This window comes from Drosophila rhopaloa, unplaced genomic scaffold (assembly GCF_018152115.1).
Source record: "Drosophila rhopaloa isolate 14029-0021.01 unplaced genomic scaffold, ASM1815211v1 contig_178, whole genome shotgun sequence".
NCBI lineage: Eukaryota > Metazoa > Arthropoda > Insecta > Diptera > Drosophilidae > Drosophila > Drosophila rhopaloa.
Window position 1 is genome coordinate 1,403,129 of NW_025335059.1, and position 16,434 is coordinate 1,419,562.

The 16,434-nt window shown below is 43.0% G+C and overlaps 1 protein-coding gene across 1 annotated transcript in view; it reads right to left on the minus strand.

Annotated features, from left to right (window-relative positions):
* LOC108052249 (neuronal growth regulator 1) overlaps window positions 1-16,434 on the minus strand; it is a 64,082-nt gene that overhangs the window by 13,370 nt on the left and 34,278 nt on the right. The gene's annotated exons all lie outside the window — the stretch shown is intronic.

Below are 16,434 nucleotides of genomic sequence, written 5' to 3' on the forward strand. Positions count from 1 at the left end.
AAGCAGCTTTGTTTAACCAAATAATTTTTGGAAAAACATATCAATATAAAGTTTGTGTAAAATAAAACCAAACCTATTTTACAACCAGCAGCCATTCAAATATCGAAATTAAAATGTTATCTATTACCGTCAAATAAGAAAATGCTATTAATCCTTGTACATTAATTTAATATGGATGGCAAATTCCATTTAAAATTACAAATATTTAACAAAATGTAATTTAAATATTCATCTCCTTAGGAATTCCCTATATAATTTTTGCAATTTATTTGATATTGTTTTCAGTAGTTATTTGTTACATGTATTGCCGTATTGATGTTACAATCAAATTAATTATAGTTGACAGTCGGCAGCTTTTGAAGTACTAATTGTCCTATAAATCAAATCCTTTTTTGTATGGAAATATTTAAAATTATATGTGACAAGCCACAACATTTTTGCTGTAATTGGAATTAATAAATAATGTATGTTTTAATGTCTTGAAATGCTTGAAGTTAAAGCCCGTTAGCTGAACTTTCACATACCGATGTATTTGTTAATCGAACTACAGTTTGGGGTATTTTATTTTTCTCCAAGTGCACTCACACTCTTGCTTAGAGGGCCTGTCTATCGATGGCAATTCGTTTCCATCTGAATGGGTTTCAATTAGCATAAAAATGTAGCAGCGAGTCCTTCGCGTTTACGCCGAGACCCCAGGACTCCCAGGATGGCAATAAACGCGCCGTACGCACATACCGGAACGTTGCCGCGTTACGTGAGGGGTGAGTGTGGGGAGGGGGGAGGGAGGGGGTGCTGGAGGGTATATGCGGATGGCCGGCGGACGGAAGCCCCTGCCCCTGCCCCTGCCCCTGACCCCGCCGGCACCGCTCGGTGCGTGTGACCCGTCAGAGTGTGTTAACGCACTCGCCGTGCCCTCGGGGGCATCGTTGGTGTCCTGTCCTGTCCTGTACTATCGGTGGAAACATGGCCAACGTGAAAATTGCTGTCGCCCAGCAGCAGCTTAAAGCCAATTTCTATGGCGGCAAGGAAAACAGTCTGACCCTGGCACACGCAGTTTCAGTATTGTCGGCTTTTGGCGACAAATGAGCGCAGCGGAGCGTAAGAAATGTTTATACCGGGCTAAATGCAGTTTAAGAGCAAGTCCTGCGCGGCAACAGGACACCAACGCAGCGTAACAAATTTGATTACAACAACGGCGGAGGAGAGTTGCAGTCCTTTTGCCCAAAGGACGCCCCAAGGAGTCGCCAGAAGCAAGATGCGAAATTCGAGAAGAAAACGGCAACATCAGCAAACAGGCCAAAAGCAAAGACTCACGTCCACTCCTTTTGCCGGCTGCACTTTTCCGTTTTGTGTGCTTGTGCGCACTCGTTTTATCTTTTACGATACCCCTGGACACGGCCATCGCCTCCGCATTTGACCCACCTGTCTTTGCTCTTAGCCGCCCCCTTCTTAAGAGACACTTTTACAGGTCCTTAGCGCCCAGTGGACATAAAAGGACATTTTCGCAGATCATCATTTTATGGGGGCTGAGGGCAGCGAGAGTACAAAGGAAACGGGCGAAAATTGGTCAGGCTTTAATGCTGGACACGGCACAAGCGAATTTGTCGACCCTCAGATTTTATATTGTCCCGGGACAAAAGCGCACGCTTGTGTGAAATTGCACAAATTTTGCAGTCAAATGAACTTTAATACGCAGCCAGCGCACAGACTTTACACACCCACAGAATCGAGAAATCAAATAAAAGAGTGGGACGACCGAATAAAAGATACTCAGTTCTTAAAAAAACCTTTGCATACTTTAAGGCGTGGGAAACTAACTAAAAGGACCTTAAATAGTAGATTTTTCGATATTGAACACCTTTTTCAAATAAATAAATGAATGAGTTCTCCTCTCCAATTTCAAATTCTAGATTTTTTTTCCCATATTTGAGTGCAGCTTGAGGTCACACATTGGCATCTTAATTGTTCACTAGACCAGCTCTTATTTCTCATTGTGGCATAAATCTCCACAAGCACAATATACCCTCTAACCCTCCGAGTACCGCCTATAAAAAGTGTCGGACGGGGCCTGAAGGAGCACTTTAAATCTCTTTTATGCCCGGGACACTCTCGAGTTTCTCGACTGCTTGTCGAAATACGAGCCGACCCCTGCGTTAATATCTCGGCATGCATAAATATGTCTGGTCCTAGCAGTCGACGCGATATGCACCTCGTCCCCTTTGAGGGGCCTGCCGAAATTAGAGTTTTGCATATGAATTTCAGGCAACACTTTCGGGCGGTAGTCACCTCCCCTTTTTTTTTGGGTCGGTCATTCGGGCCACAACGACCCAAGTGGCACATGTCGAGGCTCCAGCACATATTTTTCAAATGACCAAAAATGCAGTTGGCCTTAAATTGCATGCATGAAATGCATTAAACATGCAAACCACTTCGCACCGAGAAACCCGAATGCTAGGAAGGTGATTTGTGTGTGTTTTTGGGTGTGCGTAAGCCTTTTTCGGGGGCGGGTGTGTGGCCAAAATGTGTGGGCGGGGCATAGGCGCATTAAACAATTTTAAAGTGGTTTCCAACTATGCACAAAATTTCATTAAAACTGGGTAAAGCTGAGAGAGGCACGGAGGTTCGATGGAACGGCAAACTTTATTGCTGTCTCTCAACCAGAAAACTAGTAATTTTGCACGATCGAAAAATAGGATAAGAAAATGTTTTTGTAAAAATCAAATGGTGAAAGAAAATCTTTAATAGGAGTTCTTAAAAACAAAATATTTTGTATGCATTTTAGCATACATCTTTTTGATTAAGCTCTTCTGTACAAGTAGATGTTTTGGAAAGTGCAACCTCTATTTTTTCCTCAACTTAAATTTAAGAGTTCTTAAATTTTTGCAGCTCAATCACTCACGTAGTTAGTCGACTGCGTTGTACAAAACGCAGAAACTTTCTCCACTTCCGCACCGAACACTTTCTCTCCGTCCGTGCTGAAAAATGAGCGCGAAAACTGTGTCACATGAGTCCACCGTACAGTGCGCACTCGCACTGACGCACACACATTCTCCTGCAAATACACTCACATGCCGAGCACTTACATCAAAAATGCATGCAACATTGCAGCTGCACTTGCAGTTGTGTGAGTACGTCTGCTCACCACACAATAAACTCGATTTTGTAAACAGTCTTCAAACTCGACCATGTGATACCTATTGTTTGTGCGGAAGTCCCAACAATGGAGTGGATATCCAGTCCCCTTTCCATGCAGATTGATTTTCTACTGACAGCGATATGCCCTGCATTTTCCAGGAAAAGTGTTGCGAAAAGCACAGTTTGTTGCTTAAATAATTTATCTCGTTCACCAACACACATTTTACGTAGTGGGGGTTTTTAGCAGCTAACGACAATGTGGTGGGGTGGCGAAAAGAGGTGGCGCTACTCGTCAACATTGTTGCATAAATAGTGGCGCTGCTTGCAGTGAAGTACACTGGACAAAAACATAGCCATATCAATTTGAAATTTACGCTTTTTAAATCGCATATCCATTCACATATGTTTAAGAATTTGTCATTGTTTCCCTACTGATATAAATCGAGTTAATAGGAATATCACTTTCATAACAATAAACTTTATTTTAACAGCTTATGTAAGTGATTAAAATAAACGGTAAAAAATAAGCCTTGCCGAAAAATGACCCAAAATATATATGGACATAACTCATTTATAGGACCATTACAACTCTTGGTTATTATTATTTATTATCTATACTTTTCTTGGTGTTCAAGCAGAAAAATTTGAATGTAATTAGCTTAAACTATAAATCAAACTAATTATTGGCATTTGGGAATCCCGATTTATTATTCAATTATTTTTTCCATGAAATCCAACTTTAGAAAATGTTTTCTCTGTAACATATCTCCCGTTTTCAGGCTGTTTTACCAGTCAGTCTTCCCAGGTAATGGCGGTTGAGCTCGGCGAGCAGCGGTGGCTAAGGCATTTACGCCTGCTTTTGTAAACGAAGCGCGTTGGCATACTTTTGACAGGGGCCTCTGTTGCGAACCACTCGGATCTGTTCAGTTCAGTTTCAGTTTCAGTTTTTGTGGCCGCCAGCGGGGAGCTTGCCACACGGCTGCATCGATTCGATTGGAGGCATTTGAAATGGTTTCGCCGAAATCTGGAGCTGCATCTTTTTGCCGTTTAGCGCTTTTCTGCGGCTGCTGCAATGGTTTTAGTTTCAGCTGCACTTTGTGCAATTCGAATTGCGATTGTTTTGCACAACGACATTGCGGTTGGCAATGAGAAGCAGCTGGAAACACTGTCACCGGCGACTGATATATGCATGCACTCCATTTCCCAGTCAGCGCACTAAATTTGTTGCATTATTTTCGGCGAACACAAAGCCCGCACATGCAGCGTTTTCTCATTTCCGTTGCGTGGTTGCAACTACCATGGCAACTTGGCTCTGCTTTCGGTTCTGCGGTTCAGTTTACATACCATGGCATTTTTCCCTCGCTGCTGCTGGCGAAATTTCTACGAGAACGGGACCAGAAGCGGATTCACCCTCTAGCTAAAAACTATTCGGAACTATTGTATTTGAGAAACTAAAAAACCATAATATAGTATGGTTTATTTCCCGAAATCAATACGCTCATTTTTTAAAACTAAAAACAAAACTTACTATATAAGATGATCTTACTTTAGTGAAAATAAAAACTATTTTTCAAATGTTTTTCTATTTTTAATCACGTGTTTTATTTAATTACCTGCTAGAAAGTAAACCATCTTTAATTCAAAACCACAAAATATAAACAAGTTGTTCTTTTACATTTTTTTAAGCTTCCCCTTGAAGGAAAATGTGGCAGTGCGCTCCTGCCACTGCAATAGTTGCAGAAGCAACATCAGCAAACGCGGCAACATCAGTACCTGCAACAGCAGCCACACTTTGTTTCATTAAAACTTTTGCCACGTGTCGTAGTTACATACATGTGTGTTTGGAGGTGTTGGTGTCGGTGTGTTTGTATATGATCAGCATCTTTGCTTGTTTTGCCATTTGTTTAGTGTTTACTCGCCACCTGCCACGCCCCCTTTTCGCTACTTCCCACGCCCACCCGGCGCGCTATCTGCATTTCAATGCATTTTAAAATATGCATAGCGGGCGGTAAGAAGGAAAACCAAGAAAAACTAACCAAAAACGAAGCGAGGAACAAATATTTTAGTTAACTGAAGGAATGTTCATTACATATTTCTTGTTTCTGTTTTCGCTGTTCGGCAGCTTCTTGGCGCGGAGTTGGCTTGTTAGCCGAGATTTCCATGCATATGGAGCGGAGAGCCGCGGGATACGTTGCCACACCTGCCAGGTGAGTCCGCCTCCGCCTCGCCATCACCGTCTCCACCGCCATCCCCTTTTTCCAACCCACTTACTCTCAGCATATTGCATTTTCCGTTGTTTTACCTTGTTGCATATTTAATGCATGCAAATTATTTACGGTGTCGACTCTTAGCCCGCGGCGCAATGTTGTTTTTAAAGCTCACCTAGCTGCGGCCAATTCATTTTTATTGCCTGCAATTTTGGACCATCTCGCCATTAGGGGATGCTGGCCCCCGGAAAACCTAAACCCCCCCCCACCCGACATGGCATGCAGTAAGCCCCAGTGACTTGGTTGACTTTGGAGTCGTAAGTGCATTCATCAAAATCCTCTTTCCAAGCGAAGATCGTTGGGGAGGGGGAAAAGTGCACGTCAACGACAGAGGCGTGGAAAACGTGCCACGGACCTGGTACGTCGGCACAGCAATTTCCCAGCAATTTCGCAGAAAAAAAAAATGACAAAAAGCATACGAGTGAAATGTCATTCAAGCAGCGAATGCCATTTACCCGAAACCCCAAACCCAACCCCAACTGCAACCCAAACCCCAAGCCCATCGGCTTTTATCAACCAGGTGGAGGAGTCCTGCCATTTGACACCCGAAATATGCAAATGCTGTCAGCTTTGCCGCGTTGCTTTTCCTTCGTTACTTCCGCTTTTCCTCACACTTTTCCGCCCACTTTTCCACCCGCCAATGCAGTGTTGGGCGTGAACTCGTCAAGCTTTCGCGCTTGTCGATAGTCAATCTATTCATCTTTCTAACTGGTTTCACATGTGCTGCCAGAATGCCAGAGCTTCGAGAGCTGCCAAGCTGCCACACATTTCCCAGCTCATCCCCGCCCATCTGGCTTTGGCTGCGGGGGCGTGGCCGCTGTCAGAATCGAGCTTGACTTTTATGCACATATCATTTGCATAACATTATTTGAGCAGAGTTCGCATTAAATTCTGAAATGCCAAATAAATCCGCAAGCGAAATGCTATTTTTTCGAGCTATTTTCGTTTACGTTTGCACTTAGCATGCACTGCCACTGCACTTTGCATCCTTTTCCCGCTCCTGCGAATCATTGGAGTCCTGCGAATCCTGCTCTGCTGGCGCTGACAGTTTTCTCAATTTGCATTCGCAGTTGCAGTTCCATTTGGAGTTTGAGCTTGAGTTCGAGTTGAGCCACGTTTGATTTACGCTTGTTGACGCTGCACTTGGCGTATGCGTAATAAGCGTGTGAGCACTGATTCGCCTCCTTTTCATCGCCCCTTTTCAAATTCAGGATGGGTTTCGAAAAAGGGCGTCGTAAATTGTTTTATTGCCCTGTCATGCCCTAACATCCAGGCGGCTTCTTATAGGACCCGGCCATAAACATATTATGAATTCCTGTTATTTATTTGGCAATTTATATTTCATTCACATTGGCAAACTCTTTAAATTAAATAATAAAAACAATTCTCGCGCAAGGAAGAAAGCCCCTAGCTCGCTGAGCCAGCAAAAAAAGGCAAAAGCCTGAAGAGCAAAGGACCAAAGAGCAAAAAATCCTTTCCCATCCGACTGTAAGTATATGTGTGTACGTTTAGCGTATAGGGCAGATGAAAGGCCCTTCGGAGCCCGGGCGTTAAGAAATATTAAAGCTGAAACGTGTGGACTTGACTTGGTAGTTATGGTTTTGAGAAAATATCGGAACCTGCTGGCAATTGCCCAAGAAACACGCGCATAACCGCACGCACATGTTCGCCTAATAAGCGAGGGAAGTGGGGAAAAAGCAAGCTATATATCTACCACAAGGACACATCCACATCCTTAGCCGTAAATCAAACTTCTCAATAGACAGAAATGTTTGCGGTTATATATTGACAGGAATTTTCACTAATATTTTACACACACACAGACAGCACACCCACACTTTGCTGGAGAAGTTCTATGGGTTTGTGGAAAGGCGGAAGGCATTTGGCCCCACAAAAACCCACGCCCACACGGCGTATGAGTAATGACGCCGGCTTACGGCACTCGTGCACCGAGCTAATTTGAATTTTAAGGCCATTTGCAAGCACCACTCCAATTTCAATTGCTCGGAAAACTTGCCCCACAACTTCGACACTCGAGTCGCTGTGTGCTGCCCATTAATTTGCAACGCCTCAAAATTGTTTACGTAACATTAAGCAATTGCAGTGCCAGCGAAAAAATGGCATTAAATATACAACATAGTTGCCCCGCTGCCGCCCATCTAGTTAGAGTCACAGCGCCGCAGTGGGTGGCGTAAGATATCACATTAAGAATTTAAATTAATTAAATTAAAATGCGTGGTTGTTGTTGCTGCTGCGGCTTTTGGCCAACCAAGCGACCAACGACCGACAGCCGACGACCGACGTCTGTTTCGCTTTTGCTCGTCCTATTCCGGTGCGGTATTCAACGGAGCCTGGAACGGAGGTTTGTTAAAGCTGCCACAAGATTTGCATAAAGTATAATGGCCATCTTCCTGGTCCTAGCAAAGGACGACAACGCTGGTGGGAAAAAAGGGGGAAAGAAAGTGGAAGTGGAACAGGAAAAGGAGGAGGTAGAGGAGGAGGAGTACCCCTCCAGGATCCACGATGAAAAAACCAACCGAGCGTGGCCATTCAATTTTCATTTTTTCTCTGGCCCCCGTCGTCTTTGAACTTTTCACATTTCTCGTTTTTTTTTTTTTTAGCTGTCGCGTAGCATTTGTACTCGTACTTTTTGCACAAGACATTTCCGCGCCGCATGTCCAGTTCCTGTCCAAAGCTTTTTGGTAGTTGCTAGAAGCCTGCTCCTTGCCCGATGGCCAACGTTTTATGGCTCGCTCGATTTCTCTTTGGCTTGATTTTTCCCAGCCATCGCCTTTTCCTTTGCTTCCTGGCCGATGGCCCAATGTCTGGACCAGAGGCGGAGAAATTTCAATTTGATTTTGCTCCCACGATCGTTTTGTTTTATTTCCTGTAGATATCTGCAATTTCGTGTATCAGATTTTCTCCTTTTACAAGCAACGCCCAATAAAAATTGACTTCACTCGCTTCCGCCACCATAGAAAGTTGAGCATTTAAGCTGCCCGCTTCTCGCTGTTAAACGAACTGATAAATTTAATGCTCCGTTATGAGGAGTCCTTGAACAGCGACTAAACAGCCGCAGGGCTTTGGTTATTATTCCCCCAAAATCCGGCCTTATCCCGTATTTTTGCCGAAATTTAAAACTGGAGTGTGCGGCGGTGGCGACGATGGCTCATTGTGTTCGGGCTTAACTTACAAATTGCTTTTAATTACCGCCTCAGAAAAGCGGCAGGAAGCTTAGTAAGTCGACTCACGACCGCCGAGCAAAAGGTGAGTGGGTATAACTAGGGGATCAAATCGAAGGCACCCTCAAGCGGAGCAAAGTGCTGTCTGCAGTTTTATTTCCAGTCAACTGGCAGTGGAAAGTTTTATTCAGCAAATAGCCCGAAGTGCAAAAACTTGGGCCAATTCATTCAGCACACAGCAACACACCCACAAACTTAGAGTGCGTTTATGGGTGTATTTCATAAATTCAAATAACCCAATAAGACTTACGGTTCTCTCTAAAACAAAACAATATGCCAGATTATAAATGCAGTGGACTTGGTTTTTAATTGTCAAAAAAAATAATTTATTTTTACTTTTGAAAACACTGACCGTTTTACGAATCTGCACAGAAACTTTAATTTATTATAAAGTGCCATTAAAATATATATGTTCTTCAGTTTTGAATTTTGCTTAAATTATACTAAATTCATAGTCAATCTACAACTTTCCCTACAATGTTGTTCATGTTAAAAAATGGCTTATAACTTTCCATGAAACAATTCCGCCGTACAAACGTGGCCAAAGTGGAGAAGGCAGCCATGTTGGCGAAGGACCTTTGTCTTTTGGCCCGCCTCATATTTGCGTTAACAGTTTGCCTATATGTGTGTGTGTTCTTTGAGGCCAAAATGCAAATGTTTGGCCGCCCCGCAAATCCTATTATTTTATTATGAGGGTCAGTTGAGTGTCGTCGGGCGCAATATTGTTAATATGAAGAGCAAACAAAGGCTGTCGCCGCCCCGTTTCCACCAAATTGGGCGCATGGCGGCCTTTGTGGCCGTAAACATTCTGATATCTTCTGATAACTTTCGCCAGTCATATAATAAATATATTCAACCAAAAGCTTTAATGCCGAATTTTTGTATAATTTAAGGAGCCTAATCGGATTTGACCTGATAAGCTGACAGACTTCGCTTAAAAAGCTTTGGCCTGGCCGCATTTTCACTATTAGTCCGGATAATTACGTGCATTTAATCACAACTGGAATGCGGTTTAGAAAAACCAAATCCCCTTACCATTTTTTCCATGTGAGTTTGTGTGCCGTTGGCCAATTTTCAGCTAACTAATGTTTGTCTGTTACTTTGCATTGCGCTTATTTCTGCTCATTTATTTAGCAGTGTTTCCTCTGTCTGTGATTGCTGTTTCCCGTCCCTTGTTTGCAGAGCGGTCGACTGTTTTTTCTGAATTCTTTTCAGAGTTGCAGGACGAACGGAGCGGAGGGGAGTTTGAAAATAAATTAAACAGGATAATTTGTGGTGCGTTTGTTAGCAAAATGTTAATGAGGTCGGTTGTGGGTCCGGTACCCACGTCCACATATAGGTGATTTCCGCCCCAACCGTCCGACATGGTGACACTGCGAAAGATAAAACCCTGGAAGCGAACAAACATTTAGCAATGTCAAGCGAGAGGGGACTGTAAATTTCAATTTGCTGGCAGGACCAAGAGCATCACTTAGATTGTTTAAATACCAGCAGAAGTGAGGCTAGAGTCTGAGCATCTCAAAGGCAAATGGAAATGCATCCACATCCACAGCCACATCCACACGCAGCCTGCGGACAAATTGGGCAACAGTTTTTCAGATCCCTTGGCTTTTCTGCCGGCAAAAGGATGCGTAGAAGAGGGCTGTTCTTGTGGTTTCATTTGCTGGGCATAAATCAAGCAGAAATTGCAGCAGGACAGGACCCGCCCCGGACAATATGTCAGCCCCGCAGAGCGCTTAGGTCGGCAACAATTTTAAAGATAAACACTCGACAGACTACTGTCTCTTCGGCCCCGAAGTTATTTCATATTTAAGCCAAATTTAATGGCCATGTCCAAGCCGACTGGACAGGACTCAGACGGAGGAGGCAGGTCAAATCCCTGCTTATGTATGCATGAATATATATCCCAGTGCCTTTTGCTCTGTCTGGCCATTTTCTCTGGTCCTGTTTGCATATTTGCCAATCAATTATGTATGGGACCCTATTGGATTTTGATATGAGTCAATGTATTGCTTCCTGGACTCCTCCTAAGCTCCCTAAGTGACAGTGGAAAAAGGGGTCGTCTTCTAATTACTTTAACTTAGTACGCCCGATAATGGGCCGCCATTGAAGGGGAATTCCGAATCAAAGTCATTGCAACTGGGTCGAACAGCTGTGAGTTTGCCAACTTGAAAGTTATCGGCGACCAAGTGGGGGCCAAGCAAATGTTGTCTGCGCCGGAAACGGAAACAAGCTGTGCACACGAGTGGAGGCGGCCAAAAGGAAGTGAGCCAGCCAGCCAACCAGCCAGCCAGTCTTTCAGCCATACAAGGAGAGCCAGAGATTGTCGTTGCCGGCGCAGTTAGTCAGCAAGTCGTTGCAGCAAATGGGGCGAACAGAAAGAAAAAGCCAGCAAGGAATAATCCTGCGGCAGCAGACGGAATGCCGCTTAGTCGACTCAATACTCGCTGGCGAGGGAAAAGGGTTTGCCTCAACCTCACATGTGAGAGGCATTCAAGTGTAGGTTGCTTTTAATTCAGCATGGAAAATGAAATTGAAAACTGTGCCAAATGTGTGCACACAGACACAAGCCATCGCGTTCAGATAGACAAACTTACTTCGTGGCACTGAGAATAAAATAAATCTTCAAATCTTAGAATTTAAAATTCCCTGTAGCGACATTGAATAAATTGTATATTGAATTGTAATTTCCTTCTTGCTATAGACATTGATCAAAACGAAGAGCACATTGAGAAACTATTTTTGAAACTATTTAAGGCAAGCTTTTTGTTTTAAATATTTGTATATACATTGGCAACTCCAAATATTCCTGTATTAGAATTGTGCTCTACATAACTCCAATAGTGTAGTTGTTAAAAGTTGCCCAAAATAAACCTAGTGAAAAACAATAAATTTATGCATAAAGCAATCTCATCCAAAATAATATTAATAGTTTTTTCCAGTGCAGAGCTGATGCTGCAACTGTAAACCCAAGCCGAGGATTTCTCTCCGCAAAAGTGACATGTAATAAATTTTATTGATTTTCGCTTTAGTCTGCAGGCTGCAGGCGCTCTGAGTTGCGGCTTTAATGCATTTTTAAACCTTTAATATTGTGGTTGGACTGGTTTTTGCGGGGCGATGAGCTGGCAATTATAATTGAATTAGAAATGCCAATCTCGGTCTGAGTTTGTGCCGCTGCATTGAGTGGATTTGAATGGAAATCTGTGTGCCCATGTTGGACTTGCATTTGTGATTAGTTGGCAGGGACAGTCCTAGCAATTTGCCTGGGAATAGTTGAAAAACCGAAACCGCCCCTGTAGTCTTGCATTTTTTATGCATTGGCTGTCACACATACTGATCTCGATTAGACATCCCTGTGTATCTCTGCTTGAATTTATTGCATTTTTAATTAGACCATTCGGTTTCAATAGTTCGAACGCGTGGGCGTGTCCCAGTTTATTTCATTTTTTAAATTCAGTCCTTTGCTTGCACAGCACAAGGTTAAACAATAAAAGACCTATTAATAAATAACATCAACTGCCATTGTTTACTTTGCTCTTTTTGTGCATTTTATGTTTACCCATTGTTTTCAATGATTCGTCTGTACAGCCAGAACTTACCTGCAAATAAATAAAATATAAAACGAATCAGAAAAGGTTTTGTGTTGTAATTAATTAAATGTTGTATAATGTTTACATCGCTAGCAAGATAAGTATATCGTATTGGTTGGAGAAATAATTTACAGGAGCTTTAATGTACAATTTTTGTTTGGAAATTTTCCATTTATATGAACTTAAACCGTGCCAGTTAACTCGTAGTTTTAGTCTAGGGCTTATCTGATAAAATATGAGTGGTAAACATGCACATCTAATTTGGAGAAAGGAAAAATTATAATATATTGTAGTCGCAGCCGGGTTTTTGCTGATTCCTCTATGCGATTGTTAGTGCTGTTTTTCCTCTCCCTGCAGCCGGGCTAATGTGTGTGCCTCATTTATCAAAGCGCAAAATGCTGCTCCTGTTTGCCATCAAAGGGTTGAGGAACGTCCTTACACCCATCCACCAACCTTCAACTACCCTCCTTTTTCTATGTGCGTGTACGGCACATGAAAAATCCTGCGGCTAATAAGTGACACGCGTCGATTAATAAAACTGTACGAGGCGTACAAGGCTGCCTCCCACTTGGGGGCGTGGCCCCGGGGGAGTGAAGGGAATGCCACTGCCTGTGTCGTACATTAAAAGGCCATGTCACAGTCAACGATTATGCAAAGCAGCCAACCGATCTTGGATAAGACCAAGACCCTGCGAAGGACTTCCCTGCAGTTGCGTGAGTCCCTTGGGGACGTTTAAGTGGCTATGCCTCAGCGTTAATAGCTCGCCAAGATTCCAGATGACCCCTGAATAACTTAACCTTTTCGATTCGGAACATAATTTTTCTGTGTCCAAACATTTGTTCTATCTAGTCTATATATTTTTAGCTTTAATCAACTTAATCTTTAACCTCATTAAAGGATTGCTAACAAGACTTTCTCTGTGTTACATTTTTGGTATTGTTCATATTGTATTTTTGTTTTTATTGAGTTTATAATTAACAATCACAATGGAAAATGAATAAAGAAGATAATAGTCTTATGACAAGCGAATGAAAACAACCTTAGCATACACTTCTCCTTCTTTAATACACAACATACAAATTTGCATATTCTTAAAGTGCGACAGCATTGCAGATTAATTCGCTTGTCGAGCCAATAAAGTTTGTATTTCGCTTTCGTCTGAGCATGTGGCAAGTAAATCAAATTTTAAAATATGCCAACAGCAAAAATATGAAATCAAAATCCATTCAATTTCCATTTGAGGGAGGAGTGTGTCCTGTGGCTCAGCCATCATTTTTTCTCTATGGCCCTTATGGAAATGAGTGTGCTGGATTCTTGCTCTGTCGGTTATTGCTCTGCGTTATTTTGTGAGCGGTAGAAAAAGAGATGCAAATCAACAAGCTGCCAGCCAGATAAGCAAAAACAAGTGTATCCTTTCTGTCCTGCGTGTCCTGGATATCCATCTATCCATCTTTTCCGCCCCCCGCCCATATTTTTGTTCCCTGCTTTCTGGCATATCGCCCGTATTTACAATCCGTATGCAGAGATGAATGATGCTGCCAATGAGCGTGTGTCTCGGATGTGTTTTGACAGCATTTTGCTATTAACTTGCTTTTCCTCGCCAATTATTTGTTTTTCTTTTCACTTCATTCGGGTGACATGTCTCTGCTCCTCGGAGCCAGGACAGGGAATCGAAATGGACTTTGGTTGGTATTTGATAAGCCGTCGTCTGAGCTAAATGACTACCCCGGGGTCGGGCAGATCTCCGGATAAGTGATTTATGCATTATGTGTCTATCGTTATGGACATAAATCGTATTAAGATTGCCCACCCCGATCCGTTTGTCTCATTACAATCATCATCCCCAACCCCAAGGGCTCCTTTTTCCCCTGCCCTCAGCTCCTTTTTGAAGTTTACACCTGCGGCATCTCAGAGTACGTTGAAAACAAAAGCTGCTTTGTTTGCCAACCTTCGGCGGAGTTGTTTTGGGTGGCGTTTTTTATTTCCTCCTAACGAGAAACTTCAATATTGTCCCTTCTGCCCAGTGTCAAACAAAAAGCGAGCTAGAAAGAAGGCAAGACAAATATTAACCCGGGGCTATTCATTAAACAGTCCTTTGCTCATATGTTTTGCTTTCGCCTGCCACTCTGTGTCCTTTCATTAAACAAGCCTCTTGTCTCTCCCCGAGTTGCCCCCTCCGGCAGCCACTTGAAGCGCTCATTGTTTGCACTTGATGATGCCGGGTTGACAGCCACGCCCACGTGGAAGCCAACGCCCCCGTTCCAGCCCCCACCCCCTTTGGTTTTCCAACGAGTTGCAGACATTTATGGCCATATTGCCGGGCATCTTCGACAGCACCTGCTGCTTGGAGAAAGTCATTGCACTGGGGGAAAATCGTATAAGAGCAAATGGTTTTAAAGGACTAGGAAATAGTACATTTTCTGTTTTACTGCATAAGACAAAGTTAAGTAAGAATAAACTTAATAAAACTTATACTTAATTGTCTTTAATGGGAAACATACATTCATTCTGACTGAATTATAAAAGTTATATTTATTAAAGTTGTCTTCTTTTAATATTTTAATGAATACGATATTAGGATTCAAATATTATGTTACTTTAGCGCATACCACCTAATATGTTTGGTAAGACACAAAATTCTAGCTTTGGACTCTTTTCCTGAGTGAGCTTATGCGAAAATGCTTAACGCCATCTTGTCAAGAAGGTCTCGATTTCTCATTTCAATTTCGGCACTTCTGGCTTGTCGGTTTAAATATATATATATATATATATGTATATCTCCCGTGGAAAATTTGGTTTTCTCTCGTTTCTCTGTGGCTCAGCAGCTTTTCTCATTGTCTCCGCTGACAGCAGCTGGTCTCCTCGTAGTCGTCGTCTGGCGGCAGAAATTGTACATTAAAAAGCTTAACGATGGCGCGCTCAGTTGTCCTTGTCATTAGGTCCTTGGCTGCCCCCGTTTTGCAGCCACCCAAAAACACAGCCACATCAACCCCAGTCAGCCGTTTGACCGTCTGAGTGGCATAAAACGCACCTGATGTGCAAAAACTGCTTAATTGAAAACATAAGCTTCTATAATTTCGTTCGCCCAGCCATGCGGTGTCAAAGAACTCAATTTAAATATTCTAATTTATGCGCCTGCATATTAAGAGGCGCGATCACGTAGCCAGGACCTCCTCCATCAAACTGCTTAGTTGTGGGAGGAGTGACGACTGCTGTGATGGCCACTTCTTGCTCCCCGTCTGTTGTCTGCAATTAAAAGCGCTTAAATCAATAAGCCCCACACAGTTGACGTTCCATTTCTCATTTGGCCAGAACGTGTTGGCTTTTAGTATGCAAAGCACAGGCATCGGCGGCTAATGGATCCGTCGTCCTCATCCTTGGCGACATCTTCCCTGACTTATCGCCTGGAATTCGCTGTAACCGATTGCCGGCAGGCGCGAAACTGTCCCAGCGGCCTTGTTGCGATACTTTGATTGGCATCCCGGGACTCTTGCCATCATCATATCACAATGCCAACTTTGGCTCCCGTTTGCCGTCTTATCAATGTCACTGCTTCAAATCTGCCAGCGCGACAAATTCGCGCGTTATCTTCATCTTGGCAGCAGCCCCACCAATCTCACCTGACAATTCCTTTGCTCCTCCAAAGCAAAATATGGATGGCGAACAGTGATGGAAAGTATTCTGGTAACTTGTACTCAGATACTTGGGTAAATTGTGGTACAATTCTTGGTTATCATAAGTGAATATACTTTAAGGGCTTATATTTTAAGTTTATGATATGGAAAATCGATTTCTTAAATATTCTGTTGCACTAAATAACCTGAAACAAATTTATATTAAATGTATTTTGAACATGTTTTTTAAGGACTTTTCTGAGGTATATTTTGTACCTCGTAAGAGACAAGTATCCTTCTCTTCACTGGCGATGGGGTGGTTGGGTGATTAAGCGATGGTGGGGTGTCTTCATTATTTCTTTTCACGCAACCGTTTCTCGGTTTTGCGGTGGAGGGTGTGGAATGAAAGTAGAACGATGCCGGCGAAACTTCATCCTCCTGCAGTCATTCATGCGGTCCCCCGGCTGAGAGGTCCACCATTGTTGCTGCTCGTAATTTATCTACCGCTTTTGTCTACCGCCGGCGTCTCAATGTCACCCGTTTCTGGGCTCTGCGGTCTTTGGCGACATTCCTGGGGCACAAAGCC